Source organism: Prionailurus viverrinus, chromosome E2 (genome assembly GCF_022837055.1).
Source record: "Prionailurus viverrinus isolate Anna chromosome E2, UM_Priviv_1.0, whole genome shotgun sequence".
Taxonomy (NCBI): domain Eukaryota; kingdom Metazoa; phylum Chordata; class Mammalia; order Carnivora; family Felidae; genus Prionailurus; species Prionailurus viverrinus.
The window spans coordinates 309,776-323,122 of NC_062575.1; the positions used below are offsets into that span (position 1 = coordinate 309,776).

The 13,347-nt window shown below is 47.6% G+C and overlaps 1 protein-coding gene across 8 annotated transcripts in view; it reads right to left on the minus strand.

The window, feature by feature from the left end:
* The window catches only part of LOC125152402 (tigger transposable element-derived protein 1-like), a 53,517-nt gene that overhangs the window by 17,742 nt on the left and 22,428 nt on the right, over positions 1-13,347 (minus strand). For 6 of the 8 annotated variants that reach the window (XR_007147176.1, XR_007147175.1, XR_007147170.1 and 3 more), the window contains exons 2-3: positions 7,820-7,899; positions 202-5,441 (exon numbers count right to left, since the gene is read on the minus strand). The gene's annotated coding sequence lies outside the window, so the exon portion shown is untranslated. The remainder of the gene's footprint in view (positions 1-201; positions 5,442-7,819; positions 7,900-13,347) is intronic. The other 2 variants (XR_007147173.1, XR_007147171.1) reach the window with 1 other exon arrangement.

Here is a 13,347-nt window from a genome sequence, read left to right on the forward strand (position 1 = left end):
GAGGGAAGCAACAAGGCTCTCCTGGACGCCTGAGTCTCCACATTCTCAAAACCCAGAGTCTTTGCCACAGACACGTACACATGTGTCATGCAGGATTCACGTACATGGGCTTCCCCACAGCCCAGAGGGCATACACCACTCTTGGCACCTCCAGCAAGGAGACAGTGAGGCCACCGTGTTCATTCTCAGACCTCTGAGTACCTATTCTTACACTCTGCAGCAGCTCCTCCAGATCCTCTTCTGTCTCCAGCCTGCCGAGTGCTCCACTGGACAGTGAGGACACTGATAGATCTACTTTGATGTCACAAACAAATATGACATCATAAGGTGAGCTCCAGATGCTCCAGTTAAACAATCTGTTCTTTGGGCCACCTGGTGGCTTAGTCAGTGGAACATGCGACTCTTGATCTCAGGGTTGTGGGTTCGAGCCACACATTGGGTATACACATTACTTAAAATAAAATCTTTAAAAATGAAAAATAAAACAAAACAACAAAAAACATTCTGTTCTTCATCACTTGGACAAAGTGCAGCCCCAGGATCCAAGTGCTGGTCCCCTCTGTGTGAACCAGGCACAAGCATGCTCTCCATGTGTCAGTGGCCCTTCTCTAGGCTGCCTGGGCTCTGGCTCAGATGGTGCTTTCTGGTCATAATTGTTAAGCCACTCCATGTGCCTTTAAATACACCATTCACCTCATTTGCAAAGTATCTTCCATTCCCAGACTGGAGAACAGCAGGGGCCCCATAGATGCAGATGTCTGGCAGACATCTGGCCATGTCCGCACCACTACTGCTGGTCAGAGGCCTCAACTGGACAAATTTGGTTGTGTGTCCCTGGTAGACCATGATGAATTTGAATTGTCCGTTGGCCTGCGGCTGCATGTCAATAAGCTCCACCTGGCACTGGCTCCTGGTCTCCACAAACATCAGTCTTCAACATACCTTTCTTCAGAGGATGCAACTCCTGCTGACAGGATTTGCATATAGCTTCAAGTATAGGAGTATGGCTTCCCGTGTCACATTCTTATATCTCTTTAGCTCTGCCAGCATCCTAGGCTTCCCTCCATGCCCAATGCTAACATGGGCCTCATGTAGCACATCATACATGTTCTTATTTTTAATACAGTAGCAAAAGCTCATGTTGCCTCTGACAGGGGGATAACTGGCATTTCCTCGTTCCCAATACAGATAACAAATCACTTCAGGCAGCGGAGCAAGAGGGTAGACTTCCTCTTTTGTAGTTTGGTATGTTTCACTTGTTCAATGATCTCACTGTACTTGTCACTTGTGAAATACATGGAATTATCTTCTCTCTTTTTAGACAGCAAAAGGTCAAAACAATGATAACACTGTTTGGCATCACACCCAAGATCCTCCCTGGATGCAGTTGGGAGCTGTGATAACAGTGGGGAGCAATACCAGGTGGAAAGTAATGCAGGCACAGTTTACCAAAAACGCTCAGCCAGGTCTCCCTGCCGGGGCAGTTGGGCACTCACTGACCAGCAGGCTTGGACTCCTAAATGGAAATGGGCCACATGCCCCACACCCCATGGCAAACTAACAGCAAGTGACTCTTCCCTTATCTGATTAACATATCCAAAAATGGTGTTTAAAATCAATCTTTCATCTGACTCTGATTTTTGTTGTTGTTGTTGTTGTTGTTGTTCATCTGACTCTGATTCTACATTGAGTGGTGCAGACACCCAAATGGGAGTAGCTGACCGGCAACCCTGGGATCTCAAGATACACCCACAGTAGCCACTCCCAGGAGAAGCCAGAGCTCTGGGTGTCCAAGATGGCCCAAGTTTTGGGATAGAAGAATTTCCTGCTCAGGTGTGATGGGTCCAGCCAGCAGGTAGTACTCATTTCATGTATGTAATATGAGCTGGAGTCTGGACATATGCCCGCCAGGTGTGCACAGGTGTGTACAGAAGGCAGATGGGAGATGTGTGGGCATCTAGGCTCGACAGCAAAACCTTCAGGCCAAATTTAAACAATAACCAGTCCTCTAGAGCAGCCCTCCATCTCCCGACTCCTGTGGAAAGAAGGTAGTCTGGAGTAAAGACCTTCTGCAGCAGGAACCCATAGCTGGAGATAGACCACTCACCTGAGGGCCTGTATGTCCAACAATAAGGCCAACCCACTCCCCAAAATCCACATCCTTACCCAAACAGGTCACATCCCCAAAGGTCACCTTCTGCAGAGCAATGGGTGGCCCCCAGCATTCCCTTGTGGGATCCACGGCCTTTTCTCCAAATGCCACCACTGTCTGGAATGAGCCGTGTCCACAGGGAGAAGAAAGTCAAAAGGGCATGGCAGGTATCAAATGGAAACCGGTAAAGAGAGGAGTGCAAGGCAGAGAGACCAGGGGAGGAGACGAGAAGAAAGGAAGAATTAGCATCCAGTTCTGGCCAAGGGACACCTGCAGCCATGAGGATGCCCCTTGCTGGGGGCTTGGAGATCTGGTGAGTATTCTACCTCTCTAGCTCACCCACCAGTCTCTCCTCTCTCTCCCCAACCAATCAGATGGGGCACAGCATCATTTCAGAGAACAGGACAGGGTGACAATTAGCATCCAATTGCTAATCAGTTCCTCGTTGGACAGGTCTGCCCCAGGGCTCTAAAGCAACTCAACCACAGCTGCCTCTGCAACCTCTCTGAAACCTGCAACATGTGTCAGTGCCAGGATGTCCTGCCGGATCTGTAGTAGAGTTTCCACATGCAGCCTGCTGGCCTCCCGCTTGACGCACTGAGGCCACAGCTTTCTCCACCCCCTACTCAGCGTCGCTGGTGGGACCTCCTCCCAGGACTCAGAGATGTTGTAGACAGCATCAAGGATGCTGTATACTCGCCAGAAGTCAAAGACCACAGACTGCTGGTCCCTGCCTCCCACCCTCAATGCCAACAGGCAGAAGACCCTCCATAAGCAGCAGGCCTTGAAGGTGGCAACAATGCCCTGGTTCTTGGGCTGGATGAGGGCCGTCGTGTTCTTGGGCAAGTACTCCACACACACATGGTCGGAGAGGTTGTCCAGGTTCCCAGGGTGGCCAGGGACACTGTCCAAGACAAGCAGTGATGGGCACAGAACCTCTCCACAACTGGGCAGAAGAAGTGCACAAACCACTCCTGGAAGATGCTCATGGTCACCCAGGCTTTCTTGTGTGAACGCCACACCACAGGCAGGTTGGGCTTGGAGAAGCCCTTGAGGGTGTGAGAGTTCTCTGAGGGATACACCAGCAGCAACTTCAATGAGATCGCCAGCCACACTGCCACTGAGTAGCAGCGTCAGGATATCTCAGGTAGCTTTGCACCCAGGGGCTGATTTCTCCTCCAGGGAAAGGAACGTCCTGTCAGGCAGTCGCTTCCAGAAAAGCCCAGTCTCATCCACGTTGAACACCTACCATGGTGTGTAGCCACCCTCCTGGATCACTCTCTGAAGCAGGGCAGGGTACCTGCACAAAGCTGCAGCAGTTGTACCCATGGCCTCGCAGCCCCCAGCCTCACCACCCACCCCAAGGCATGCAGGCTTTGGCATGCCTTAAAACACGCGAACCACCCACAACTGCCCCGAAGGTCTCCAATTGGGCACCCGCGCCCTGCTCCCACTTGAGGTCCTCGAACAGGCTGCAAGCCTTCTCCTGGACAAGCATGATGTTGATGGGCACATTGAGCTCATTCTGGTCATTGATCCACACGCTTAGCTTCCACTCCATATTCTCCATCACCAGGCTGCATCTGTGCATCAATTTGGTGGCCGCCTGCAGTGTGGCCACCTGGGAACTGGCTCGGATCTTCTCTTTGTTGTCACGAATGGTAGCCATGGTGGAGATGGAGAGCCCCAGCACATTCCTGATTCTGCTGAGCTTCTCTCTGGCTTCAAAGAGCCACAACACCTCAAGCTTATCCTGCAGGTTGATAGCCTTGTGGTCCCACTTGGTGCATGGGCACTGGCTTGTGCTGGGTGGCCTCTTCAAAGAGATCTTCAGCCCAGAAATAGTAGAGGAGGCTCTGTCTGCATCACTCTCTCCAGACACAGGTAAAGAATAAGTGTGTTCCCACCCTGTGACTGCTGATTTCAGTGCCACTGCCACCCTGGCCCTGACCCTCTATAAAATGGGAAGAAAATTTTACTAGTGGGAAGTGCAGACAAGTTTGGATAAAACCTGCTAAAGACCATTGATAAATCTCTTTCATTTGGCCACAGAGCAATGGATGAACTCTGGTCCCATAGACTAAATTAACTTACCCTCAGTAATGGAGCAAGCTTCTGAAAACCCATTACCACTTTACAACAATGCCTCCCAATAGGCACACTGTTCCAAATCACCCACTTCAACCCACCTCCTGAAGGATCCAGTGTGATACAATACATAACACACTGATGTCAGACCAAACACAGAAATCAGAAAGTAATGGGGGAGAGGTGGGGGGGCACTCAGCACATTGTAGCAGGGTACAAAAATTTACAACAACTGTACATAAAACTGAACTCTGAGCTTCCAGGCATCCAAGGAGGAAAACAAAAAGCTGTCCTGCTAGAATAAACACATTTCATGGCTCTGAGCTTGCAGAGACCGTGAACAACGTAATTATGGATATCAAAATGCATGGTTTTTGTTCTGTTGTTTTGTTTTGCTAGAGGGAATAGCTAATCTTTGAACAACAAACAGGTTTGGGGCACCAACCCCCCTCCAAGCAGTTGAAAATCCACTTATAACTTCTGACTCCCCAAAAACTTGATCACTAATTAACTACTGTTGACTGGAAGTTTTACCAACAGCACAAGCAGTCAATTAACACATATTTTGTATATGTATTAGACACTGTATTCTTACAATAAAGCTAGAAAAAATGTTATTAAAAACACAAAGAAAATATTTACTGTAGTATGCTCTATTTATAAAATAAAACCCACATATAAGTGGACTCAGGCAGTTCAAGCCCATTCTATTTAAGGGTCAACTATACATGGGCATGGTAAAATGACCCAGACAGGCTACTGTGGAATCAGGCAAGGGGCCTAGAGGCAGTAGGGAAACTCATTTCCCTAGTAGCCTTCCACAACAAGGCCGACCAGTTTCTTTCAGGAACAGCATCTCTCACAGTTGAGCTTTGCACTACTGACTTGTGACTGGAGTTTCACAGTGAAGCATCCTGGCTATTCCCAAGAGCTACCAGCATGTCAGTGACTCACAGAAAGTCTGTTGAGCCCAGCTTGGGTACATGTGGACAGGGCAACTGTAGGAGTTCTCAGGTTTTGCAGTCTCTCAGGAAGCTCCAGGAATGACAGTCAGGGGTGGGGAGGGCCAGGGTGTGGCCCACTCACCTGGCAGGAGACCCTGGGCATGCTCCTTGGCTGATCTGCTCTCCTTCCCATGTGGGCTCAGTCCATGTCTGTGAGCAACACCCTCTCTCCTCCTGGAGAAGCCCCTGGGTTACCGCTAGGACCACAAACACACAAGTACCCTGTGACACAGAAGCAAGCTTTGGTCCCTATCTCATGGGGCAGAGCCATCCCTGGGGAGACTGTACAATGCCCAAGGACCAGAAGGTCCCTCCACTTCAAGGCAAGCCTGACCAAGGAATGGAAGGCCAGCTATTTGTCACAAAACACCTCAGCTCCCTTTCCTGCCCAAAAGAGACAACCATGCAGGGCTACCATGAGGACTGAAGGTGAAACAGCCCTCCACAGTGCTCAGCACCAAAGCAGGGGATCCAAGGACATCTATGTGCTGAAAAGCCATAAGGGCAGAGGAGGCAAAGAGGAGTGGCAGCTAGGACAGGTGTGGGTGTCCTAGGGTGGGCAAGATAAATGACTCCTAAAAAGCCACTAAAAGGAAAGGGTCAAGCTGCTTCTGACACTGGAAGGGTCCCCAACGGGAGATGGAGTGAAAAAGCAGGTGCAGAGCATTAATGGGGCTTTCTTTAGAAGTGTCTATATACCTACACACACACACACACACACACACACACACACACACACGTGTGTGTGTGTGTATGCTCCATATGTGTATTTAAAACAAGGGAGGAAGGACACACAAAGGTTAACAGTGGCCATCTCCAAAGAGGCAGATCAGGTGTGAGGCTTGACCTTTATATATTTTGTTAAGATCTGAATTACTTTATAATGCATATATGTTACATTGTTAGATTTAAAACATAATGGGAGGATAAACTGATAACGATCAGCGTATTGCCTTCTATCTCTTTGCAACAAAAACTATGACTAAATTAATAAGAGAAAACTCACTTTGGGGAAGTCAGGCAAAGACAAGTGGTGGACAGTGAAATGGAGAGGAGAAGCCTGCTAGGGTGGGTACCCAAGAGAAGCAAAGCCAAGATCAAAGCCAACCTAGGAGACACAGCCAAGGCACCCCAGACACAGGAGAAGAATCTCAACCCCCATTACAGGCCGATGCAGTCAGTCCTGCCCAAAGATATGTCCTCTGGACCTACCAAATGCTGTTTTAAACCAGAAACTGGTGGGGCACATAGCTGGCTCAGTGGGAGGAGCATGCAACTCTTGATCTCAGGGTGGTGAGTTCGAGCCCCATGTGGGGGGTAGAGATAACTTGAAAATAAAATATTAAAACAAAAAATTTTTAATAAAAAATAAATTATGTGGGAATGCAAGCTGGTGCGGCCACTCTGGAAAACAGTATGGAAGTTCCTCAAAAAACTAAAAATAGAACTACCCTACGACCCAGCAATTGCACTACTAGGCATTTATCTACGAGATACAGGTGTGCTGTTTCGAAGGGACACATGCACCCCCATGTTTATAGCAGCACTATCAATAATACCCAAAGTATGGAAAGAGTCCAAATGTCCATCGATGGATGAATGGATAAAGAAGATGTGGTGTATGTATATATATATATACACACACACATATATACATATATATGTATATATATATTATATAGGTATATATGTATATATATGTACATATGTATATATATGTATATATGTGTGTGTATATATATACATATATATATATATATATATACACATATACACACACAATGAAGTATTACTCAGCAATCAAAAAGAATGAAATCTTGCCATTTGCAACTACGTGGATGGAACTGGAGGGTATTATGCTAAGTGAAATTAGTCAGAGAAAGACAAAAATCACATGACTTCACTCATATGAGGACTTTAAGAGGCAAAACAGATGAACATAAGGGCAGGGAAACAAAAATAATATAAAAACAGGGAGGGGGACAAAACAGAAGAGACTCATGGAGAACAAACTAAGGGTTACAGGAGGGATTCTGGGAGGGAGGATGGGCTAAATGGGTAAGGGGCACTAAGGAATCTACTCCTGAAATCATTGTTGCACTATATGCTAACTAATTTGGATTTAAATTTTAAAAAATAAAAAAATAAAATAAAATAAATAAAAAATAAATTACGAACTGGCGCCAACAATAAAAACCTAGATTTGGGCTTTCCTGATGGCAATGTTTAGCCATACCCAAAAGCAGCAGAGACCAGGCAACCCCATCTGGTCCCAGACTTACTCCTGTGTCTTTGGGTTTGGGCACTGGGGACCTGAGACTTCAAGACAAGCACCTACTCCACTATTCAGACAGTATAAGCCTGGGGAGACTCCACACTCACAACCAGAAGCTGAAGGAGGCTGCAGGGCAGGCTCCAGGGCCAAGCCTGGGGGTGAGGGGAGGTGGGGGGAGGCTGAGCACAGCTGCTGAAGTGACCCTCCATGGTCTGGGGTAAGGGAAGGTTGTGGGGGTGGGGAGTGGTCACCAAGATGTGGCATCTTTGACTTTGGAAGACTCACAGCTTCACAGCTCACCTGAGCTCCATCTGTGAAGAGTTTGGCTGACTCTGCCAGGTCTCCAGACCACTGGTCCTCGGGATGAGACTGGGCCAGCACTGAGGGGAGAGGAAAGTGTTAGTGCCCTCAGCCCCACCCTAAGGACACAGAGGTCAGGCACCCAGGCAGTTAACATGTACCCAGATGCTGGCCCGGGACTCTGAGCTGAATGAGAACAAGGACTGCCATCCAAATCACACAGAACACCCTGCCCTGGCCAACATGCACCTCCTCCTTTGGTCCACATACACATACATACCTGAAGAGTTCATCCAAGGCCCCTGAAACCCAAATCACTGAAACACCAAGGAAACAGTCATGAGAGCCTTCCTTTGGCTGCAGCCAGATGTTCAGGAAAGGGTTGACTCAGCAGGCCTGGGTTGTCCAAACCTTGCACATTCCAAACGTTTGGCCCTTGACCTGCTCCTGAAAGGTAACCTCTTAAGCCCTTGGAACATTCTGCCTCTTAAAGGTATCTCTGTTTACCTAAGGACTTAGGCCAAACCAGATAGTTCATGCTAACAATGTGACTTACAGTGGTGACCCTGGTCCACATTGTACCAACCTGACCTCTGGGAGGAGTTGAGACTGAGTAACTATGGTTAGTATACTCCATACCTATGTAACTGAACCCTCAATAAAAACCCTGGATGCCACAACTCAGGTAAGCATCCCTGGCTGCTACACTGTCACATATCATCGCTGTGAGAATTAAGCATTGTCCACATGACTACCCTGGGAAAGGTCATGTGGAAACTTATGCCCACTATCTCCCAGACTATGCACCTTTTTCCATTGCTGAGTTTAATATGTATCTTTTCGCTATAATAAACCATAATCACGAGTATAACAGCCTTGTTGAATTCTGAGACTCCTTCCAGCATATCATTAAGACTAAAAGTGGTCTTGGGGACCCACACACATACCTTGACATTGACAGCCAAGGAAATAGTTTGAGACATTTGGCTTCTGGAATCCCTGACAGCATCACAACAATCATCTCCAAGGCCACCCAGAGAAAGCAAGGGCCAGCCCCTCTACCCTCTCTCACGTGGGGGCATTGGAGGGGCCAGCAATAGGCCGAGACCAGGTAAGGGCATGGAGCAAAGGCAGGAGTCTTCATGTAAATGTGAACTATGGCAAACCTGAAACTGTGTTATTTCAAGGATGAATGGATGTAACCATGCACATCCCACAAGATCCACATGAGTACCAGGCCTGAGTCCATTTAGTGACCTACTACTAGGTTGCTATTCCAACATCCATAATGTTATGATGCAAAATCTTTCTTCTTTTTAAGTTTTTTTTCTTAGTAATCTCTATACCCAATGTGGGGCTCAAACTCATGACCCCAAAATCAAGAGTCACATGCTCTTCTGACTGAGCCAGCCAGGTGCCCTGCAAAATCTCTTTTTATAGTGTGTAATCACCTAAGCATCTATTCAGTGAGAAGCTTGGAACTGGAACTAAGAGACCTCTAACGAGGAGGCAAACAGTCAGGAGACAGCCCGCCTCAAAACACCAGCAACAGGCTTAGAAAAGAGCACAGTACCACAAGCAAACACCCCACAAAAACTACAGACACATTCATCCAAAATGTCTCGCCTGCACCTCACGTTCATGCCTAGGTGAAAACCTGCATTATCAAGGTTTTCCTTAACAGTAAGTGAATCCAGTTTGCAGCCTTTCCAGCATGTACAGAACTAGCTTCATCATGTCCCCTTCAAAGAGCCCAGCACCACCCAGCACTGGCCCTCTTTTCAGTTTCTAATTGTCTCAATTCCAATCTCTTCCCATTGTTCCTACATCTGTAGGAGGGTACTATTCCCTGCAGTCCCTACAGCCATGACACCTTATTTTTTCTATACTTTTCTCTTCCTTCAATACCTAGGTTAAATTATTTGCATTAAAATCCTCTCTGTTAAAACGAGTGCTATGTTAGCATTCCTCAAAAGGTCAAACAGCCTCACCCGTCATTCCACCCCCAGGTATATAACCAAGAAAACATTTGTCCACATAAAAACACATAGACATACATTCACAGCATCATTATACATAATAGCCAAAAGGCACAAACATCCCAAATGTCCATTAATAGATAAATGAATAAACAAAATGTGATATACTCATAGTAGATATTATTTAACCATAAAAATGAGATAATTACATGCCACAACATAAATGTACACTGAAAACATTACAATGAATGAGGCAAGTCATAAAAAGCTACATATCATATGATTCCCTTTAATGAAATGTCCAGAATAAGCAAATCCATAGAGACACAAATATTAGTGTTTGCCAAGGCATTAGGAGTAAAATGGGGAGTGACTCTTCATGGGCACAGTTTCTCTGAGATGTTTAAATTATGGTATGAGGCAATGGTAATGGTTATATAATCTTGCAAATATACTAAACCCAGGGACTGTATACTTTTTTTGTATGCAAATTATAACTTAGTAAACCTGTTTTTGTTTTTCATCACTAGGTTTGCTACCTCTTGATATGGAGGATCAAGAAGACAAAAGACACTGCATAGGTATCTGTGAGCAAATGAGTGAACAAATGCCAGGATGAATGATGGCATCCTATCCAACCATCTCTCCAGACGGTTTCATGATTATCCCCTCCCCACAGGCATACAGACACATGTTGCCCAAAGTGAAGATGTCACATGGCATGAACTGCAAAGCCATCCCTGGCAAGGCCAATCTCTGTTCACCTCCTCGTGCCCCACCCCCTCCAGAGAAAACAGGATACCCTAATTATGACTGGTGGTCTCACCATCCAACTCTCTAAACAGACCAAGTTCCAATAGGGCAGAAACCTTGCTTGTTTCCTTCCTTGATTGACTTAGATGCCTGGAACATGGCATGCATCCAGTGACATTTTGGGTAAGGAAAGAAGGAAGAGAAAGGAGGCCTGGTGCACCCTGAGAGGGTGAAATGTCATACCAATGTCAAGCTCACATCTCTGGGAGGCTCACAGGCTACAAAATGCTCCAAACATGTTGCAGCTTTTGAGTCTTCTTCCCAGCGATAAGAACACTGGGTCAGGGTGGTAGGTTGTGTCCCCTTCTGCATTCCCCAGCCCCTGGGCCTCCCAACCAGGCCCCTGAGCCCCTGTGGCTCACCAGTTTCCTGCATCATCTGAGCAAGGCTCTCCACCAGCACCGCAGCCTCCTCAGCACTCTCAGGGCACTGGGACTCCACCCAGACCTGGGTGTCAGGTGGCAACACACCCAAGAACTGCTCCAGCACTAACAGCTCCATCATCTGCTCCTTGGAGTGTGACTCAGGCCTCATTCACCAGCAGCAAAGGTCTCATAGCCTGGCCAGGGCCTCTCAGGGCCCTGCTGCCTCTTCATAGCAGAAGCTGCAGAAGCACTGTCAGGGGTCCCTACAAAGCCTGGACAGCAGGGTGGAGGGCTGAGGGTTAGAGAGAGGTTCAGGATCCCATGAGATGGCCTCATCATCCTCCCTCTTGATGACCACAAGCTCTTCTTGACTGAGGGGTGCTGGGTCTACTGCCATGGCAAGACCTTGGGAAGCTGGTCTCACCTGCACTCACTCAGGCCACACATTGTCTTCCTGGGACAAATGCCCACCCAATCAGGGCCACAGACCATGCACGCCCTTCCAGCCACCCATACCCTCAAGGTCACTTCCTGTTGCAGAAACTGTCCCTAAGTCTGGCTAGCTGGCAACCTGGTAGGGGATATCTCCAGCCTGAACTTCCCCATCTGTGCCTTCAAGAGAACACCTGGCACTGGGAATCTGGTCAAGAGAAGAGTGAACCCACCCCTGCAGGGGGAGTTTACAGTAGCTCATATCAGGCTAGGTAAAGGTACAAGAGTTGTTCCTGGAGATAGAGGGCATGGATATGCCATATCTCAGTGAACTGAGAGAACTCCACCAACAGCCAAGCAGAAGTGCTGGTGGGAACTAGCAGAGGGTCTGTGCCCAGGGAGGGTCAGAGAAAGTGAAGGATACAATCTTCCAGACACTAGGAAGAGTGATGTAGGGTGATGGGGGCACATAGGGCAAGCTAAGGGCAAAATACAGGCTGGCATACTGCCCCCTGCCCCCAGGTGGAATATGTGTAATATTCCTGGGCTGGGGACACTCCTGGCTGCCCAAGAACAAAGGAAAGGGGCTTAAGTGCTTGCCATGGTGATGTGGGAAACTAAGGCAAATGAAAAATTAAATTCCCTTACTGCCTATAGCCCATTGACAGGTCCTTGAGACCGGCAGAGTGACCTCCCTCTAGGAGTTCAGCTACCTCAAGGATGACACTTTGCTGGGAGCAAAAGAGAACCTTGGCTTCACATTATCCCAACCTCAAGGATCCTATAAGTCAACTTCCTTTATTTCAACTGCTTCAAGATATATGCTGGCAATCATACTCCAAGCTTATGGTTCCCCGATATGCATCTAAAGAGTCTCGTCACTGAGGCTTTATTAAACGGTGATAAATGGTGTTTCCCTAGCAACAGCTAGCCCCTCAAGGTCCTGGAAACCTTGTTTCCAAAATTCCTTAAAGACATACTCTATCCCTGACCCCCTCCCTGTGAGGTTGTGAGTTACCTGTCACAACCTCAGTGTAGCTCTTCCTGCCCACAGGTCCTGTCCCCATGCTTTAATAAAATCATCTTTTTGCACCAGAGACATCCTCAAGAATCCTTTCTTGGTCATTGGCTCTGACCCCACGAACCCCCCCCCCCCCGCCATCACCCCAAGACTTCATCATAGAGGACAGACTAGAAGAGAAAGATGGAAACTAAAAACAATTGCAGGGCAGCCAGCATGGGTCAGGTGCAGGGATAACAACAGCTGACACCTACGTTGGAAGGCCTTCCTTTCCCCCATGGCAGATTCCTACAGAGCCCAAGAGGCTCAGCTCATACCAATTAGCCAAGATCAACAAATGTCAAGTAGAGATGTCCACTCTACAACATTCAACGAGAAACTAATCTGTGGTGGTCCTCACACAATGTGATCGCACTAATGTTAACATATTTTAAAGCAACAAAATTCTGAGGTGTATGTGTGTGTGCATGTATGCAGAAGCTACTGTTATATAATAAATGTTCAGAAACAGGTCCTGAAAAACAAACTCCCAGCAAGCAAATCTGGGGAAAGTAACTGGAGGAGGAGTCCACTTTTTCTTTCATAAATCTCTACACACGGTCTCAATTTTTTTGGCAACGACCATTTGTTACCATTGCAACTTTAACACATAATTTCAGTGCCAGCACATGTTGTTATATGGGTTGGTCAGGGTTCCCAGACTGGGGAAGCTCCATCCTCCACCACCACCACCACCACCACCACCACCCCCCCCCACTCCCCCCCCCGCACACCCACCTAACCACCAGGTGCCCAGAGGCGGTGGCTAGAGAACATTCTGGCCAGCAGGATCAGCACAGGCAAGAGCCATGTGGCCAGGGCGATCCTACAGAGAGTTTGGCAGTATAAGGGTCTGGATTTTAATCGCCATGTGCGGGG